This window comes from Glandiceps talaboti, chromosome 3, assembly GCF_964340395.1.
Source record: "Glandiceps talaboti chromosome 3, keGlaTala1.1, whole genome shotgun sequence".
NCBI lineage: Eukaryota > Metazoa > Hemichordata > Enteropneusta > Spengelidae > Glandiceps > Glandiceps talaboti.
In genome coordinates this window covers 14,464,396-14,483,493 of record NC_135551.1, presented here as the reverse complement: position 1 = coordinate 14,483,493, position 19,098 = coordinate 14,464,396, and the positions used below count along the sequence as shown (strand labels likewise).

At 31.8% G+C, this 19,098-nt stretch overlaps 1 protein-coding gene across 7 annotated transcripts in view; it reads left to right on the top strand.

Annotated features, from left to right (window-relative positions):
* LOC144454010 (synaptotagmin-like protein 5) overlaps positions 1 to 19,098 on the top strand; it is a 160,601-nt gene that overhangs the window by 24,056 nt on the left and 117,447 nt on the right. The window contains exon 1 of one of the 7 annotated variants that reach the window (XM_078145407.1): positions 9,894 to 10,000. The exons of the other annotated variants lie outside the window; for them this stretch is intronic. The gene's annotated coding sequence lies outside the window, so the exon portion shown is untranslated. Of the gene's footprint in view, positions 1 to 9,893; positions 10,001 to 19,098 lie in introns of those variants that run through there. 7 annotated transcript variants of the gene reach the window in all.

Below are 19,098 nucleotides of genomic sequence, written 5' to 3'. Positions count from 1 at the left end.
GGAAGCTGGACTGCATGGAGCCTATATATGCAGGGGAATAGGAATATTGTTATACATGCAATTTGTAGCAGAGCCCAGCTTGTAAACTTCACAACTTACTGACAGGTATAAGTACAATGTACATGTACATGTATACATGTACATTTCACGTACTGTCTGCACACAGCTAACAAAAACATTTCTAGGCAAAGTGACTCCCAACTGAAACACTTCTAAGCAAAGTGACTCCCAACTGAAACACTTCTAAGCAAAGTGACTCCCAACTGAAACACTTCTAGGCAAAGTGACTCCCTACTGAAACATTTCTAGGCAAAATGACTCCCTAAACAACTTTATAAACATTCTGCTGTGATATATTGTTATTTTGAATACAATGTAGATTGGGCACTATATCTCAAATAGTGAAAATACTGGTACAGGTACTAGGTAGTTGGAAATGAATGTACAGGTACTGTCACAGTGGTACTGGTACACCTTTTCTTTAAGTTACCCACACAACAATGCATACAACTTATGTAGTACAATACAATTTGATACCATTCTGGTTCATTAGTTAACATTCAGTATTTAATTTTCAACAGTACCCAATCAATATTTTACATGTATATGTCAAATTCTCATGTAATCCCATATGGTATTGATATTGAACGTACATACAATTTCTTGAAATTCAATGCAATTCAAACTTTGCCTACACACATACCGTACATAGTGAAAATTATTGTTAATGTGTTTGGCTATCAAATTAAATATTAGAAATAATCATTGCAGAACAAAAATGTATATGGATATGGAAAAATGGAATAACTGACATACACATAATAAAAATTAAAGCCAATTTGACGCACTACTGACACACACAATTTCTAGTGACACACCAAAATTTGGTGTTCCCTTATCTCTTACTATGTGTTGATTCACAAGAAATTCCAGTTTTTCTCATTTTGATTCAACAACAAAATTTGGCTGTCAGGCATACTGTGTGCCCTTAGAGCTCATAGATGTATATCAAGTTTTGTGTCGTGAGTCTAATGATAAAAACTTGGTTTCAACTTTGCATGTGAGTTACCACGTAGTGAGGAGATAGGTCAGAACTTCAACTTATTCCTGAATCAACGTTTGGTGCATCATAAGAATTTTAAATGCTACAATGTATGTAGGAGGTGCTCTAACGGGCATGTATACGTACAAGCAAACTGCAGGAATTCTCAGAACGTTACCCTACATGTAATCTGTTATACAAATCCAATTTTCAAAATTGATTAATCAATAATGTTATTCCAGAAATGAATCAAGACAATACATGTAGGTAAAGTAATTCAATTACTGGGCATTATAATAATAATACCGTAAGTACATTTGTAAAAAATGTAAATACACACTTATTTCAGTTTAAGCTGTGATATTTGAGAAGAAATTATTATGGTTTAATTCTAAGCTACATGTATTTGTACTACATTGTTACCTGATTCTCTAGGGAGGAAAGTTTTCTGACTAAGATACTGGATGTGACATGGTTAGAGTTGGTGACTAAAGGTACAGAACTTTTTAGTTTTGATCAATTACTACAATCATAGTATTACATGTTCGTGCATTATTGTGATTACAAGTGTATATTATTATGGTTGTGTGTGTATACTCAATCTGATTAAAATCTGATGTGGTGAAAGTGGCTATGTGTCTTTATTTACAGCTATTTCCATCATTTTGTGTCGTTTGTTTTGTTCCGGGTGCCCGCTGCCTTCCCACATCTGAACCCTGTGTAATAGAAAATCTTGTTTGAATCTGAAGGATCTTGAAAGGTTTCTTCAACCAATCAGCACACTTCTTTCTTAATTGTTCGGAGAGACGGTGCTGTCATTGACAGGTCTTGTCAGCAACGCAATATTCCGTGTCACGTTGTGTATGTTTTTTTTTTGTTGTTTTTTTTAATTTCTCCAGTGTATGCAGCTGCCAACGTACTGCTCATCCTGATTGACTACTGAAAACCGCGAGAATCAAACAAGATTTTCTATCACACAGGGTCAGATATGGGAAGGCGGCAATCACCTGAAACAAAACAAACAACACTAAACTATGGAAATTATAGTGGTTCATGTAAATAAAGACATCTAGCCACTTTGACCACATCATATTTTAATCAGATTGGTGTATACTGTACATGCATAGTCTTGAAGATATGACATTAACGCTACACTATTAGCTACATGTACCACTCACAAGTCTAATTAAATGTATACTCCTGAGATGTATACATGTACATACATGTACATGTACAGTTCATGTGAAAACTCAAATTGCATGAAGTAGTACTAGTACTACGATAGTAGTGGTTTTTGATAATTATTGCTTTTCATTGCCCATGTTTTTTATGAACTAGTTGGAAGATAATTGAAATATCAATTTTCATATGATTGAATGTAATTCAACTTCATAGAATCGATCTATTGTTAAAATCCCCCTCATACTGGGCTTCCATTTAGAGTAAGAATCTATAGAACTTATAACGCTGACACATATGGTGTACTAGTCAGCAGGTGATGTAATTATGTAGAATATGAGAAGACATTTCCTATTCCAGAGTTATGATATACATGTAGTAAACAAGGCAACTCATTTAATTACAGTGTTTTTTGTTTTTTTACGTTTGGGAACCATGGTGACAGAACAGAGAAAAACTTAGTGCAGGAAATCTTACAAATCTGGAATTACACGCATACATGTGTACGTTTCTCAAACATTGTATCACAGTTTGGATGGGGAATCCCTGAAAAAGTAAGGGGGAAACTCAGGTAGATTTTAATCATGTGCATACATTGTGTATGTATAATGTACCACTCTAACAACACTGTAATTAGGAAATATACTGGTACTTTCAAAATAATAGCATTAATTACTGTACATTATTATGAAAACTATCTTTAAATTTAGAAGTATCGTTGTCACTATCTAAATGATAAAAATACACCAGGTCCCTCCTTTTCTCATCATTCCTATGTGTATCAACTGAACAGCATGATAAAATATTGAATAAACACACAGGATAATCAGTGTTGTTCAGGATGCTATTCTGTGTCATTGAATGTATGGACCTTAATTGTTCTCTGTGTAATTAGGTATTATTCCCTACTATTTTTCTTGCTCAACAAAGGCAAATATGAATGACCTAGGGAGCCTTGTCATTATGAGTCAGCCAAGTGGTAACAAACCCTATCGGTCATGAGTATATATACCAGTTGAATAAACAAAAATATTGGGAATAATTACATACATGTTTCATACATGTAATTATATTAATATTACATACATGTAATTATACCCCCTCAAGCATAATTTATGAAAAACTGAGAAAATAATGGTGTTTTGGAATGTTTTGACTCATATTTTGAGAACTGAAGACATGAGTGATGCAGGTTGTGGTGATGTCAAATGACCAGGGAATATAATCTGTATTTTCTGTTCAAGACAATAACTTGGCTTGTGCATGGTTTAAGGTGTGTATACATGTCATGTATATTATACAAGTGATTAACTAAATTAAAAGTGGTTATGAGGAGAGATTTAATAGGTTTATAGTACTACTTGTATTATATTTGAATTCAAGGTAATGATGTTATGTGAAAGATATTATTAGAATTAATGTCTACCAGCATCACAGCATAATATTGCCTGAGATATCAAATTCTACTAGTCTGAGAGGAAATGTACCATGCACGTACTGATGTACATCCGACAAATATTTTTCTATGGAGAAATATGTCACATTCTATGCTGGTATGTTTACAATGTCAAAATATACCAGTACAAAAACTTCAGAAGTGTTTACAAAGACAATATATTGGAATGTGTATGGTTTTAACACCATGCTGTGTCATGCAGTATTGTTTGAATTTAGCAATAATGTCTAGATCTCTCACTGCAGTGAATTGCAAGCAAAGCAGATTTTGCCTCACTTGTAAGAAAATGTTTCGACCCCTTAGAAGGGCTCACTGCTTCTGGTAACAATCCATGTCAGGGTAATTTGAGAAAATGACATCAGATGGCATTTATGTTGTCAGGATTTGGGCAGATATTTTTGTTGTTATGTATTTTTGTTCTTTTGATGAAATACAAGTCATGCAGTCAATTTATTGAAGTATGGAGTCTGCAGCTAGGAATAATCTTGCAAGCTAGAATACTTTTTGTGTGTGTGGGCTTCACAAAATGTATTGCACTCACAAACAGGCCTTTCATTTTATGAGTGAAGATAAAAAATTCTTACATGACCAACTCAAACACCTGTAGAATGTTTGTAAGTGTTCAAAAGCGTTCTGTTCCGCTACCATACAGATGTGTACATCTGAAAAATAAATAATTTATCCTAAAATTAATTCATCTAGCTCATTACTCATATAACAGGACAGTTACTATAGTAATTTGTATGCAAATCTCTCAGAGTTTTTAATGTGCTGGTAATTAACTTTATAAGCAGTTAATTTTTCAAACAATATTTTCACATATAATTTTCTTGCCAAATTCACATTATATTTATCATTACATACAAATGCAGTAACTAAAATCATATAATTCTACACCATACAAACTGTGTGTGCATTGAATGTATTTCTAATTATAGTTTTCAATTTTGCACAGTATTTTATACAAGTACATGTACAGTTCCACAATGAATGAAATATTTGATAAATTACTTAAACCAATACAAAGTGAATTTACAGTTTCCATATTTGTAGGCAATTTAAGTCCGAGATGAAATGTACTCTATCAATTGTTCTACTTTGTGTATTTAACACCTGTAATAGATCACATGACCTTACTGCACTGAAAGGCATTTTCATAGTGTTTGACAAGTCAATATGGGTGCTCATACAGAACATCAAAATGCTTTCAAAATTCAATGTTTTTATTCCATTATTTACTCCTTTAACTCAAAGACTAGACAAGGGCAGCAACTACCGATAGGCCTTTTCAGACACAGAGGCTTATGCGCAGTGAATTTCTAAATACTTTGTTCATGAAATTTCATTGCATACATGTAGTGGGCCAGTTTGTAAATTTATAGATACATAATTAATCAGTTTGTAAATTTCATACTAGGCAATGTTATTTTATAATCAGTCAGTTATAATTTCTGAAGATGACATCATAGGCAATGTTATAGTTGGCCAGTTTGTATATTTTCTGAATACTATATATAATGGTAACATTTAACATACATGTACATATAATCAGTTTCTAAACTTAATTTCTGAGTAGATCATACTTTTGATAATTAATATGCAGGGATGAACAAATCATTTTGTGAAGTGGTGGTCCCCGAACCAGTGCCTTAAAAAATCCAGTGGTCCTGCTGAAAGAATTAGTGATCCAAGGTCCCACTAATGTGAAACATTAAATCTTGCCTATGAATCTGTATATTCAGACGATTTTTTAACATAGTTATTAACAGTAAGGTACTGGTCCGATGGACCAGACAAGGTAAAATTTGTGTGGTCCACCCAAAAAAATTGCTAGTCCTGGACCCAGGACCAGTAGATATGTTATTGAGTATTACATGTACATGTATATCAGTTTATGTTTTTATATTTATGAACAAATCATAAGAAAAATTATTGTATCAGGCATAAAAAAAATTGTGTGGTTCCGATTACATTCAAGTTTAAAATAGGTGGGGTAGGTAGATTTTTAATTATATTTTTTCATGTGTGAGTGTCTAGTTCAGGTTTTCCATTGTTTTCCAAATTGTCTCTGTATTGTTTATTTCTTCCTATCAGATGTACAGCCATTACAAATTGGAAGAATAGTTTTATATTGTCTTTTTAAGTTGATGACAATTTCCGCATCCACTATTTCTTGCAAGACTTTATGATTTTCCAAATTTCATTATTATTTTTCTTGAATACTTAAAAAAAAAGTTTAGGGCTGGCGTGAAAAACTAGGTGGGGTCGGGGAACCGGAATCAAACAACTTTTTTTATTTTGCCTCATCAGCCAGTTTTTATATTTCTGAATATGTCATTTAGTGGAGCCAATTTTTGGTGGAATTGTTCAAATTGTAATACAGGTATGAAAGTTGGCCTGAATAGTCCTTATTTTAATCCATCCGAAATGTCACTTAGGTTTAGTTAAAGTTTGTACATTTCTGAATGAAATGTATAGGAAATGTTAGACTGTAAGTCAGTCAGTTAACATACATTATATCTGAATGTCATAGGAAATGTTAGTTTAAGTCAGTCAGCTAAAATGCACTTCTGAATACGTCATAGGAAATGTATATGGAATGTTAGACTGTAAGTCAGTCAGTTGTTAACACACATTTCTGAATGGAAATGCTAAGTGTAAGTCAAAATATATTTCTGAATGGAAATGTTAGACTTTAAGTAAGTCAGTTAAAATACATCTGAATATGTGTACATGTATGTCACAGAAAATGTATAGGAAATGTTAGACTAAGAGTAAGTCAGTCAGTTAAAATAAATTTCTGAATGGAAATGTTAGACTGTCAGTCAGTTAAAATACAAAATTTACATTTCTGAATGTCATTGGAAATGTTATTGTAAAGTCATTCAGTTAAAGTTTGTATATTTCTGATTACATGTATGTCATAGGAATTATTACTAGGAATCATTATTATGAAGTCAATCAATTTGTACAAAATAATAATATACATTACATTTTGTAATTTAGAATGAAGTCTGTTCAGTTTCTTTCCAGTTCATCTTGATTAATTTTTGCATGACTGAAATATACTAGAATTCATGTCAGTTTTTAAGAGGGGAATTATATAGAACATTTAATTAAAACAGTTTTATACAAGATATTTGTTTTGTAATTTAAGAGGAAGTCTGTGTTATTACTTCTCAGAAGTTATTGGTAATTGAATCATACTACCTTAGATGTTGGCAACTATGTCTAGATAGGGAATGAAATATTCACTGAGCTTGAATATACACTCAGCTTGAGTCAAAATTAGGATCCTGACTGGAATTTACATAACAAATCAAGTTACATCAAATTAGTTAATCTCAAGTTCAAACAATCTCTACTTAAACCAATCCTATCTCTTCCTAATTGACCATCAAATGACAGTCAATATAAAAAATTTCTGCCAATTTTACATGGAATGTAACCTCTATAAACCTGTAGTTGTCTTTATAGTACTTATAGTACTGATGCCATTCCTTTCCAGAACCTGTTTCTGACAATTTTTAAATTGTACATGAATTTTTATTGATTTAGACAGTAATCTTAATAACATAACAATTACTAGGTTTTTAGTGTGAGTAACCTTATAACATTAATTAGTCTCAGTTGATTTTGATTTTGCGTTTTAAACTGAAAAACCCCCCACAGATTTTATGTAGATTATTAAAAAGGATATAGGATATTATCACAGTTTCATCCTGGATACATGTAAAATAATGATAATAATAATTTTATCTAAAGTGTTATTCGGATGAAGTCTGTTTCATTTCTTTTCCAGTATTTATTAATAACTGATGTATACAAATGTAGGAATTGACAACCACATTTAGCATAATATTTTACTGATTTTAGGAATAGGCAACCTTGTTTCAAATGCAGCATGAATTTTTACCAATTTAGACTGTTATTTTAATAACATAACAATTGGGGTATTAATACTAAAATAAGTTAGAGAGTATCCTCCTTGTGATGTTAATCTTAATTAGTTTTTCCATGATTGAAAAATACTGACACTTCACATTGATTATTAAGAGAGGGGAGTTATGTAGAACATTAAAAACATTTTTATACAATATAAAATGATGTTTGAATGTTTAATTTGTAATTTAGGAGGAAATCTGTTGTATTTCATATTGGTAGTCAAGGTAACTCAATCATACACTTTAATGTAGGAATTGATAACCATGTAGTTTCGAATTTAGCATAAATTTTTAATGATCTTCTTTAAAAAAAAATAGAGTCATTTTAAGAACATTTAGTAGATTGTTAATATTAATACTAATACTAAAGTCAGTGCATTTTGCATCCCTAAAAGACACTGTATGTACATGTAGATTAGTGAGCAAAGATTTAGCCTTGAGGGCTTTAGGGCTTTATCACAATATTTTACTCTATAATGAATACACTGAACAAGGCTGACACGATTCAAAGTTTAAGAGCATATTAAGTGTAATCCAATGTCAAGTTAATTGACTTCCGATGTATACTGTAAGTCGTCTCATGTTAACTTTTGTACCACAAGTAATTACAACGGTTAATTGATATTTGATCAAAGTATAATTGTATGTATTTAGTACAGAGATATTCAACAGTTAAGTCCTCATGATCATCAGAGTATGCAAAGAATGAGTAAATGTGTTTGATCAGTGAATAATATAGATGACAGTATAATGAATATTTTATTGATGTTTCATGATCTGTTGAGAAAGTCTAATATGAGCTATGCATTATTAATTAAAATTGTCAATATTAAACTAAGGCATTGTATTACTTGACTAAGCTAGTACATACATAGTGTAGTAGTAGGCACAGCAGTTTGCTGAGAAGTGAGTGTAAAACGATATTGGTCAAAGTGGCAGATACATCTACATGTATTGCATACAAATATGAATCATAGTTTCAGTATTTTGTAACTTGGTTTGGCTAGGCACAACTGTATGCAGAAAAGTGAGCTTAACGTGTTTGGACAAAGAAATACCCTACAGCTACATACATTGTTTGGATACTCCATAAAACACAGCATTTCTCTTGAGTCTTAGTACTTTTAACTACTTTGTATACATGTACATGTAGGTAGTACTAGTAGGTGCAGGAGAATAAATTTGAAATGTTTTAACAAACTGGTAATAAACTGTACATTGCTTGAATAAAACAACACAAAGTAACGGTTTGTACAGTGTAAGTTTAAAAGCAAAACTGACTGTGCAGAGGAAAGAGAGCTTAAAGTGGTTACCTAAAGTGGTATTATATCCTGTACATTGCTTCACCACAAAACAACCTAAATACCAGTAGAAGCAAAACTTTTCTATGGGTAATTTCTGACTTGACTATTGGTTTGGCAAAACTGTGCTGGAAAATGAAAATATTTTGCCTAATTCAACAAATAGTTAAAGGTCTGGTAATGTCCAATCTGTTTTGAGATGTAGAAATCCAGCTGTACATGTAATTATAAATGTACAGGAAGGTTTTCAACTGATGTATATGTATTAAATGCATTACTATACATGTAGTACTCAGTCACACAGTTCATGTACAGTACAACTATTTACTTAAACTTGAGCCCATATAAAGTTGTTGCACGCTATTTACTCTCATTGAAGTATTTGCTAATTAAGCTGCAACTACATTAAGAAATATTGTACATCAACGGTACATTTTTAATTTGTATACAATACAAAGACAGAAGTGAGAGCATTGGTGGTCTCTGTTTGTCATAACTTTTAAGAGAAAGACAACTAAAATGGCTTGTACGTTCAGATTTGAACATCTTAATTCCTTCATAGCAAAAACATAAATTTCTGAAATATATTTTTCATAGAGAAAAAGTTTTCTCAAGACACCCAAAATTTCTGAATATGCATTTCATGGAAATATTTACTTCAGTTTCTGAATTAAGGATCACTGTCATATATGTAATATTAATAACACATTTGCATCTGCTTTACATATCATGGCAACAGACTGTGGATATAATTAGAACAAGAATAGAAATGTGTGGGTATACGCTTAATGCTTGCAGGTGGCTCTGTCCATATGGCCTCAGATATGTTAATTATTTCCCTATTTGGCCTTTGTTCCCTATTATTTTTAAATTACTGACATCATAATTTGACTATAAAATGTATAATTCTGTGACTGTCGTCAGAACAGTACATTTACATAAACCATGTACGTCACAATTTTTCGGTTTGATGAGCAACATGTGGATATGTGTCTGTTCACATAATATGTAGACAAGCGACAGTTGTGGCATTGAGCTAATTCTACCTACATTGATAACTCTAAGAGACAACAATCAGGTAAGCTTACAATATAAATTCTTGTAGTAACACAATGTCAAAATACAGAATGATTTTTTAGTTTTAAAATTTATTCACCTTTAAAGAAATATCAGATATACTGTATTTTGTCAGCATTGTTTTGTGAGATAGGCAACATGTGGACACGTGTCTGTTGATGTAATATAGACATTAGTGGTGTATTCCATAGTTAGTGTTCATATTGTTTGTCGGGCAACATGTGGATACATGTGTCTGTTAATATAGACATTGCTGGTGTATTCCACAGTGTTGTTTGTTTTGTTTTGTCAGGCAACATGTGGATATGTGTCTGTTAATGTAATATAGACATTACTGGTGTATTCCATAGTTAGTGTTGTTTGTTTTGTTTGTTGGGCAACATGTGGATATGTGTCTGTTGATGTACAGACAAGTTATTGTCAGCATTGTTTTGTTTGATGGCAACTTGTGGATATATATCTATTGATCTAATACATCCTCTACACATTGTACATGTAGTGGTTGTGGGCTAATTGTTTATATATGGACATGTCTCTATAAGAACTGAACAAACAAAATAGGCAAGTCTATAAATTTTTGTATAGTATTACTATTATATTATCACGATAGAGACACTTTTCAAAATAGTGTAAAATTTATCTACATGAAAATAACATATCATAAGATCAGTCGTACTCTTAGTGCTAGGATTTTGTGACCATTGCTGAATCCCTACACACAACCTTACAGCTTATTACTAAGTGTAAAGGGTACTTTAGGTCATTTGAATGATGTACTAAAATTACACTCAAGGATCATACATACAGTCTCATCATGCAGATGACCGTCACATCGCCTTTTTACATCATTTTGTATTCATTTTGTATTCATTTTGTGGTGAATTCACAGAAATATTGTTGGGATAAACAGTGAATTTCTTAAGTGGCAATTTAGTATTTTTATTGTGATCTTACATAATTGATTGAATTACATAAGCTGTTTATATTGAAATGAAGATTCTTATTGAATGTGGTTGATATTGACCCAAACTACTGTGATGATGTACATGTACATTGCTTCTCAATATATTGTTAATGCTATGATAGTACATTCTATCTCCATGGTACATACAATGTATATACATGTAATTTTTATATTTCAATACTATACTACTGGAATTAAACATCAGCTCTCAGACACACATGAGTAACGCAGTCCTGAACACGATGAAAACCTGGGACATGCACTTTGTATACAAAAGTGTATATATGGCTATCATGCATATATACAAAGTACACACAAACCACCAAGTTTGGGACTACTAATTGTAAATACATGTATTAAATTAAAGTACTCGTTCCTCAGATGGAAAATATTTATAATTTGACCATGTAAACTGTTTGACAATAGATTCAAGATCTATAGTTTAGTTCAACCTGTACACACAATCATACATATAAATGTATTTCATGACCATACAATCAGTGTTCTGGGTACAGGTTTATATGCAACAATGCTTACATTGTGTAGCTTGTCCTGTCACTTTAAATGGAGGGGATAATCTTTAATTCTAAAACAATAAATACAATAAAAAAATTAACATTCAAAATTTGAAGGAAAAAAAAAAATAGACTAAAATTCTAAAATAATACCAAGGCCTTTTTTTAAGTCCATAAATGGTCTTAATGACTTAGCTTAAACATCCACATAACCCCCTCTTCAACAACTTCAACTGAATCCGTACATGTATTCATTTGTACGTATTTGAATAAAGTATAATTTCCATTATTAAAAAGCTAAATCATAGTAAATATGGTACTGGTCAGAGATAGTAAACATCTATCTCCTGTGTCTCTTCTCTCAACCTACTCACACAACATCACATCTAGGCAAATGTTACACTTTGGAATTTTGTTGTGAAAATATTGCTGTTCTCCAGTTGAGGACAGAAGTTGAACCAACATGTAGCATTGAGTCATTGTATAGTAGTACACTTTGTAAAGTACAGCAGATTTCAACTCTCTATTACTTTTCCATAAAGCCTGATTTGAACATTACAATTGCATTTACTATAGGTGTCAAGATAATATGGAATCTGTTGTGGGCCAAGTACTGTATCATGAGTGTTCCAAAAGTGGATGATGTTTATTGTTAAAACACATGGTTTGTCTCAAATAATATTACTTATATAATAACCAATGAACTTCATTGATCCAAATCAAATTCAGAAATTGAACTGCAGGTCATCGCCGGTGCAGTGCCCTGATGCCCTAATGTTAAAGCAGGAGGAAACCAGAGTACCTGGGGAAAACCTGTGTTGTGCAGTAGGGTCAATCTAAGCATCTCCCGTCTTACATACAAATCCAGTTATTTATCAAGCTCAGTTGGCACTGATTGACAAGACTGCAGTGGTAAGAGAAACACAAGCTTGTTTAACTGCTTAGTTGCAAATAACAACCCACATCACATCATTTTCAATACATGTACAATGAATAACACTGAAGTAAAGCACTTTCTATATGTGCTACACTTATTTTATTCATGTCAACTTCAAGTGTAAAAGTATACTGTTTCAATTGGTTTATTTACAAACCTCGTCCCAGCATGTGGCCTTTCTAGTGTGGACAATTAGCAAATGAAATGGGTATAATATTTTTACACTTGAGATATGTGTGGTGTTATACACAAGTTGTATGTACATGTATACTACACACCATAGTTTAGCACCTACAAATGTACTTGTACATGATATACATACTTGTACACATGATATAAGGATTATGTACATGTACACTATATTTGTAAGCTACAGTGTACTCACTGTCATTGTTGGTCAAATAGAGGGTGATGTGTCAAAGCTATTGATATGTTTATTTTGTAGATTAGGATCATGTTTATTTTAATATCAGTAAGCTGCAGCATTGGTTTGCTTAACAGTAGTTGTACATGTATTATTTGGCTATGTTTGTTGACCTACAGATAGTAGATATACCAACAGATGGTTCAACTTGTTTATATGAGTTAACCTTGTCCCAAGGTACAGTATATTGTGTAGTTGATGGATTGTGTCATTGTCCTCTATTGACTCTGATAATGCCACAAAATTATAATATATAATTATTGTAGTCTAATCATTGCTCTGTTAAGGTTGATTTTCAGTGGGTAATTTTAAAAGGATAGAAACTATAAATTTATACATATACATCGGCATGTATACATATGAATATTAGTGTCTTGCTGGAGAGAAAAGTGCTCAATGCAAATATTAGTAGCAGAGCATTATAGACTTAATTCAAAAGAATAAGGATGTAATAAGTCGTTACTCAGAGTTTCACGCTTCAAGCGATCTTTAGACTACTAACTGTAGTACCGTTAGTAGTCCGATGATCGCAACAAACGTGAAACTCTGAGTAACGACTTGGTGTAGTATTCCTGTTCTAAATCATGGTAAACCCCCTCCCCTCAATAACCCCCCTCCCAACAATTAGTAATGACTTCAGAAGCCTTTAATATATAAAGACAGTTATGGAAATACAAAAACAAAAAGCAAAAAGAGCGCCCTCAAGTTTTGGAGTTAAATGTCGGATGCTACAATAATTTGTAGTAATGCCATAAAAGAAATGTCTTCACTAAATTCCGTATCCACCAACATCGTATTAAAATGTTTCTAAATGTTTCATGTAATTTCTTTCCACAAAAATCCAATCAATCTCCTCAAGTTGTTGTTGAAATATCAAGCCCAGAGACTTATCACAGTCTGACTATCTCAAGCTATCTTAAACAAAGTTGAGATAAGACCATGTTATATCTCTGGGCTATAAGATAAATATCTTGTCAGGAAACAAACAGATAAACACAGGGATGAGAACATAACTTCCATCCAACTTTATTGGCCAAGGTAAATAATACAGGCAGCCTGGCTATACTTTATATTTACATAACAGCTTGATCACTTGAGGAAATATCAGTATTTATCTTAATGAAGAATGACTTCGCATTCATGTCACAGCAATTACTTTCAGTTTCAATTTGATGAAGTCATTGTCTGTTTTACCTGTAGCCTAGATTCCTGCATATATGTGGTTGGCCCTGAGCCTGGTGTACATGTAAAGATAAAAACTTCTAGTCTCAGTTTGACATGTAATAATAACTATTCTGCTGGAATCCATTTGTCAACCTTGTGTTGAGTAATCGCTGTCATCATCTTGTCAAAGATTATTTCAATTAATATCAGTCAGATCTGACATTTTAACAAATATTCCTTAATTCTATATACAGTCAATAATTATCACTGGATCCACTAATGATGATGTACATGTACATGTGTTACCAGATCATGCAAGCCGTATTCCTTTAAAGGCCAGGGTGTCAATCCTATAGCAGTATACGAAAAAAAATCATATTTGAGGGGTATGTCTTTCCAGCCAGGGTTTCTTTTCATCAAATGTACAGCCATTACAGGTTGGAAGAACAATTTATTACTGTCTTTTTAAGTTGATGTTAGTTTCACATCCACTATTTCTCATGAGACTTCATTATTTTTGTGATGTCATTATTTTTTCTCGAATATATACGTAAAAAAATGTTTAAAGGTCGGCAGTGAAAAACTAGGTAGAACCAAGCACTTTTTTTTTAGGCCTGGGTAAAATACTACAAGTGTGTTTTTACAAATTACATATCTACATGACTGTATAATTAAATGTGCAGCAAAAGTGACATCCCAAAATGTATAAACTAAAATTAATTGTATAAGGTTCAAGTTCAACTTCAACATGCCCCTTTAATTAGCTTTAGTATGGAAAATTGGAAGTAATAATATTTCATCAAGAAGAGATAGCTTTACCGATTATTTAGGTCACTTTACCTGTAAATACACTTCTGTGTCTTCAAGGTATACATTTATATTCAAATTCCCATCATGTATGTGTCTCCTGGCAATCAAGTTTGTCAGGTTGAATTAATAACATACATTTTCTCTATCCTGATAGCAGTTTTCCTCCAACACTCTGTTGAAAGCATCAATATATATATATATAGATTTACAAAATATCGCAATTATTTCTGAAAATTTCATCAAATTATAAAATATAAGTGTGGTTTCCAATCATGGGTAGGACAATTAGTATCAAAAGCAAAACAGCAATTTCTGGAAAATTAACAAAAAAAATGTCCCAGTAATTTTCAAATAGCACAATAATCTATGTTGCCATGGAAACAGACTTATCATGCGCTATTATGACCAGTTTGATATCACTTTAAACTGAAGACAAAGTGATGTAAAATTTTAGTCTGATTTTATCAAGTGGACACTCTGGAATGAGAAGAGGAAACAAAGCCCGGTTACCAAGTTGTTCAGGGAAAACACAAGTCTGGATTTTATTCCTAATCCCTGCATAAAGTTTAACTAGCTAAATAAAATGCCAATCTCCAATGTTTTTCTTTAATCAGCTTTAATACATGAGAGGCCTTGCGAGTTTATGAAGTTTATAATATGAGTTATATATATATAATTATATATATATATATATATATATATATATATATATATATATATATATATATATATATATATATATATATATATATATATATATATATATATATATATACTCAACATATACAATATGTCTATACTGGAGCAAACAGTGCTCAATAAATGTAGAGCGGTATAACTACTAATAATAGTACAGTATCAAGTAAGATACATAGGAGCCGTTACACAGTGTTTCATGTTTTCGCAATCACCAGACGTGAAGCATGAAACACTGTGTAACGGCCTCTGTGTAGCTTACTTGATATTGTACTATTATTATTAGTTATATATATATATATGGAACTAGTAATAATAGTACAATATATATATATATTATATATATATATATATATATATATATATATATATATATATATATATATATTATATAACTCGGTGGGTATCAATCTGCTAAGACAGTGCTCTATACCGCAATGGCAGAGTACAATAGTTTTGGTAGTACTGGAACTCTTTCTTGGTTGTAAGTCAGAGTTTCACGCATTGTGCGATCATCAGACAACTGATGATCTGATGATCGCACAATGCGTGAAACATATATACGAGTTATATGTATTATGTATATTGTCTATTTAGTATTTTCTAGCTGAATGAAGAGACATTGATGAATAAGTCTTAGATCATTATGTATAAGTTTCATTTATGAACGATTCTAGAAAATAATGACAATTTGAAATTTTTTGACTTGTATTTCACGTACTGTAGAACCAATGACACAAATGTACCGCATTGTGATAAATTTAACAAAAACAAAGAAATTCTTTATTCTTGGTTCGAATATATATATCTTAAAACTTTGGTATGGTGTAAATACATCTTGTCAATCCTATGTGAAAGTAAAATAATTTTACTTCATATGTAATGAAACCGTTCTACCTACATTGAAAGTGCATAAATATAAATGTCAGATGTGTACTGTTTTTGCTTATGGCAATAAGTTGGTAAAAGTTACTTAATATTCCCAAGTCACTTTGGGGAGAGATCAATAGTTCAGTTTAAGATAAAAAAAATAAATTCTTATAGTTTGGGGGATCGGAAGGGTTTTGAACTATTGTAGTTCTCAACCTACAAAATAGATTTTACTTTTAATGGGAATCTGTTTTGTAGCCTGAATAAAAAAGTATTTCTAAAAACTGTCGTCAAATTGAGAATGGAAGAATTTTTGACACTAAAATAAAGTAAAGTGTCAGCAAAAGAACTATTTTTTTTTTGTCACTACATACTGGCTTTATATTCATAGCACAGTGACTACATACTGGTTTGAAACTGATTGTGTCATCTGAAACAATTCAATTTTGGCCAATTACACTGTAAGTAACTGTAGTTAGCAGGGGTTTTGGGTCTGAGGCCAAGTAAATGAATTTTCATTTTTTTATCATACATTGAACTATTGCTCTCACACTTTATTGGGTCGTAAACAAAATGTTTGGAAGAGTGTATGAAAAATTGTCACTTTCTCCATTTCAGTTTTGGTGTTCTCCCAGCAACATTACTCACAAAACACACATATTTTATGGACATGTACAAAATGTACATGTAAGTCATTGTACATCACATTGTATACATCTACATTTACCTTCTAGTGTTTTCCCCTTGAAAGTTTTCACAGAAGGGCATAAAGTTTAATAAATGCTGACATTGATAAAGGCCAAGTAAGGTACACATGTACATTTGTGTTACCTGAAAAGGAGTTTGGGACATACAAGTATGCAGAAGCATGTACAATGTAACTTCATGAGTATCAACTTTCATATCACAATTTTGATATTGGTACATATCAAAAACACTACTAGACTAGACTATACATGTATCAAACGTAATTACTTCATTATTAACAGAACATAGAAAAAATACATGAGTATGAAATTCAGAAGATAAATTTATACCTCAAAGTAAGTGTTTTGATACAATTTTAACATACAGTTCTGCTACAAATAGTCCAGAATGCTTTGAAATGTATTTTATTTTGGAAAGAGAGAACTCAGAAATTACAATACACAGGATGGCTCACTACCCTACATGTATATGTAGGTCTTATTAATTTGTTCAGGGAAAGTACTGTCTTCAAAAGCAAAATGTGTATGTAGGCTAAGATATGGCCCCAAGCAATAATAGTAAATAATCTACACTTTACTAACCTTTAGTCATTAGTTTTGTGGTTTATAGAAATTCAGAGTGTAATGACATTGTCAATCATACCATGGTTGATAAATTTTCCATTGTCATAGTTACTGCTTATCACTTATTTAGTCATATTATTAACACACAGATTTAATGAAAGATTGAAAATCAATACAAATTGTGTTAATGGAAATTAATCAAACTGTCATGTCATGTCAGTACATTCATTTTGTCAAGCTGTACACTTTATAAAAGGAAACTGGACTGTCTCAACCTTCAACTAGAAGGCACTTTGTAGAACATATGCCTGCTGGTGTTGTCTCTCAACAACCTCAAATACAACAGTTACTGTATTAAAGTTGCCATATTTATTTTTGATTTTTAATCGATAAAATAACTTTACTAAGTTTTTCTACTTGAAAAAAATAATGTAAAATAATATATATCGAAAAGCTACAATAAGTGTAAAAAATTGTACATACAATGACAAACATTTTAAACTTTTTTAATGTTTTGCAATTATTGAGCTGCAAGCATGGACTCAGCATATTATTTCATGCTGTTTTTTTCAAGTAGAAAAGCATAGTTAAGGTGCTTTTAATAAATTCAAAAATCTAAAATAAATACCCAATTCTAATCCATTTAGCAACTTTAAAGTATTGTGCATGGATGGGGCAAAGACTGGTTTCTCGAAAATCATCACTGAATCAATATCTGGAATCTGATTTTCATGAAATCAATGACTTGAATCTGATCTTTACTAAAATCAAGATACAGAATCTGATTGAGTATTTGGTTTGTGACTTATATAGGCAAACTTTTTCTATAACTCATATCATATACCCAGTATTGCTTCCAGTGTTATTCAGTGGAGATTGCTTGCATCAAGCGATGATTTACCCGAATGTGCCATGTGGTTTATGTATCTCTTCACTCAGTGATTGGCTTTGGATTTTTCTCTCCCAACTTTATGTTTTTGCATATAAAATGATGTTTCACTATCAAATTATGTAATCATGTGATTCAAATGATGTTTCCGTGCCTACATAGGGTAAAAACTTTATGGCCCGGATATGGGTTTTTTGCAGACCTCAGTCTACATGTACATAGTGACAGGACCATGCCTTTCTGCAGAGGACAATCTCAGTCTGCTAAACCGATATCTGGGCCATAATGATTATTCACAACTAAATTTAAATCCTTCTCTGAACTGGGACTTTAACTTAATTTATCTAAAAGCAAACAAGTGGGCTGTACATGTATATATGATGAATTAGGTAATCATTTAAGCCCACAAGCAATATATTCACTCCCACGATTGCAACCTTTGTTATTATCTCTCAAGTTTCAAATTTCAATTTGCAAAAATGTCAATTGCAAAAATGTCAATTGCAAAAATGTCAATTGCAAAAATGTCAATTGGATATTAAAATTAAATAGGCAATTA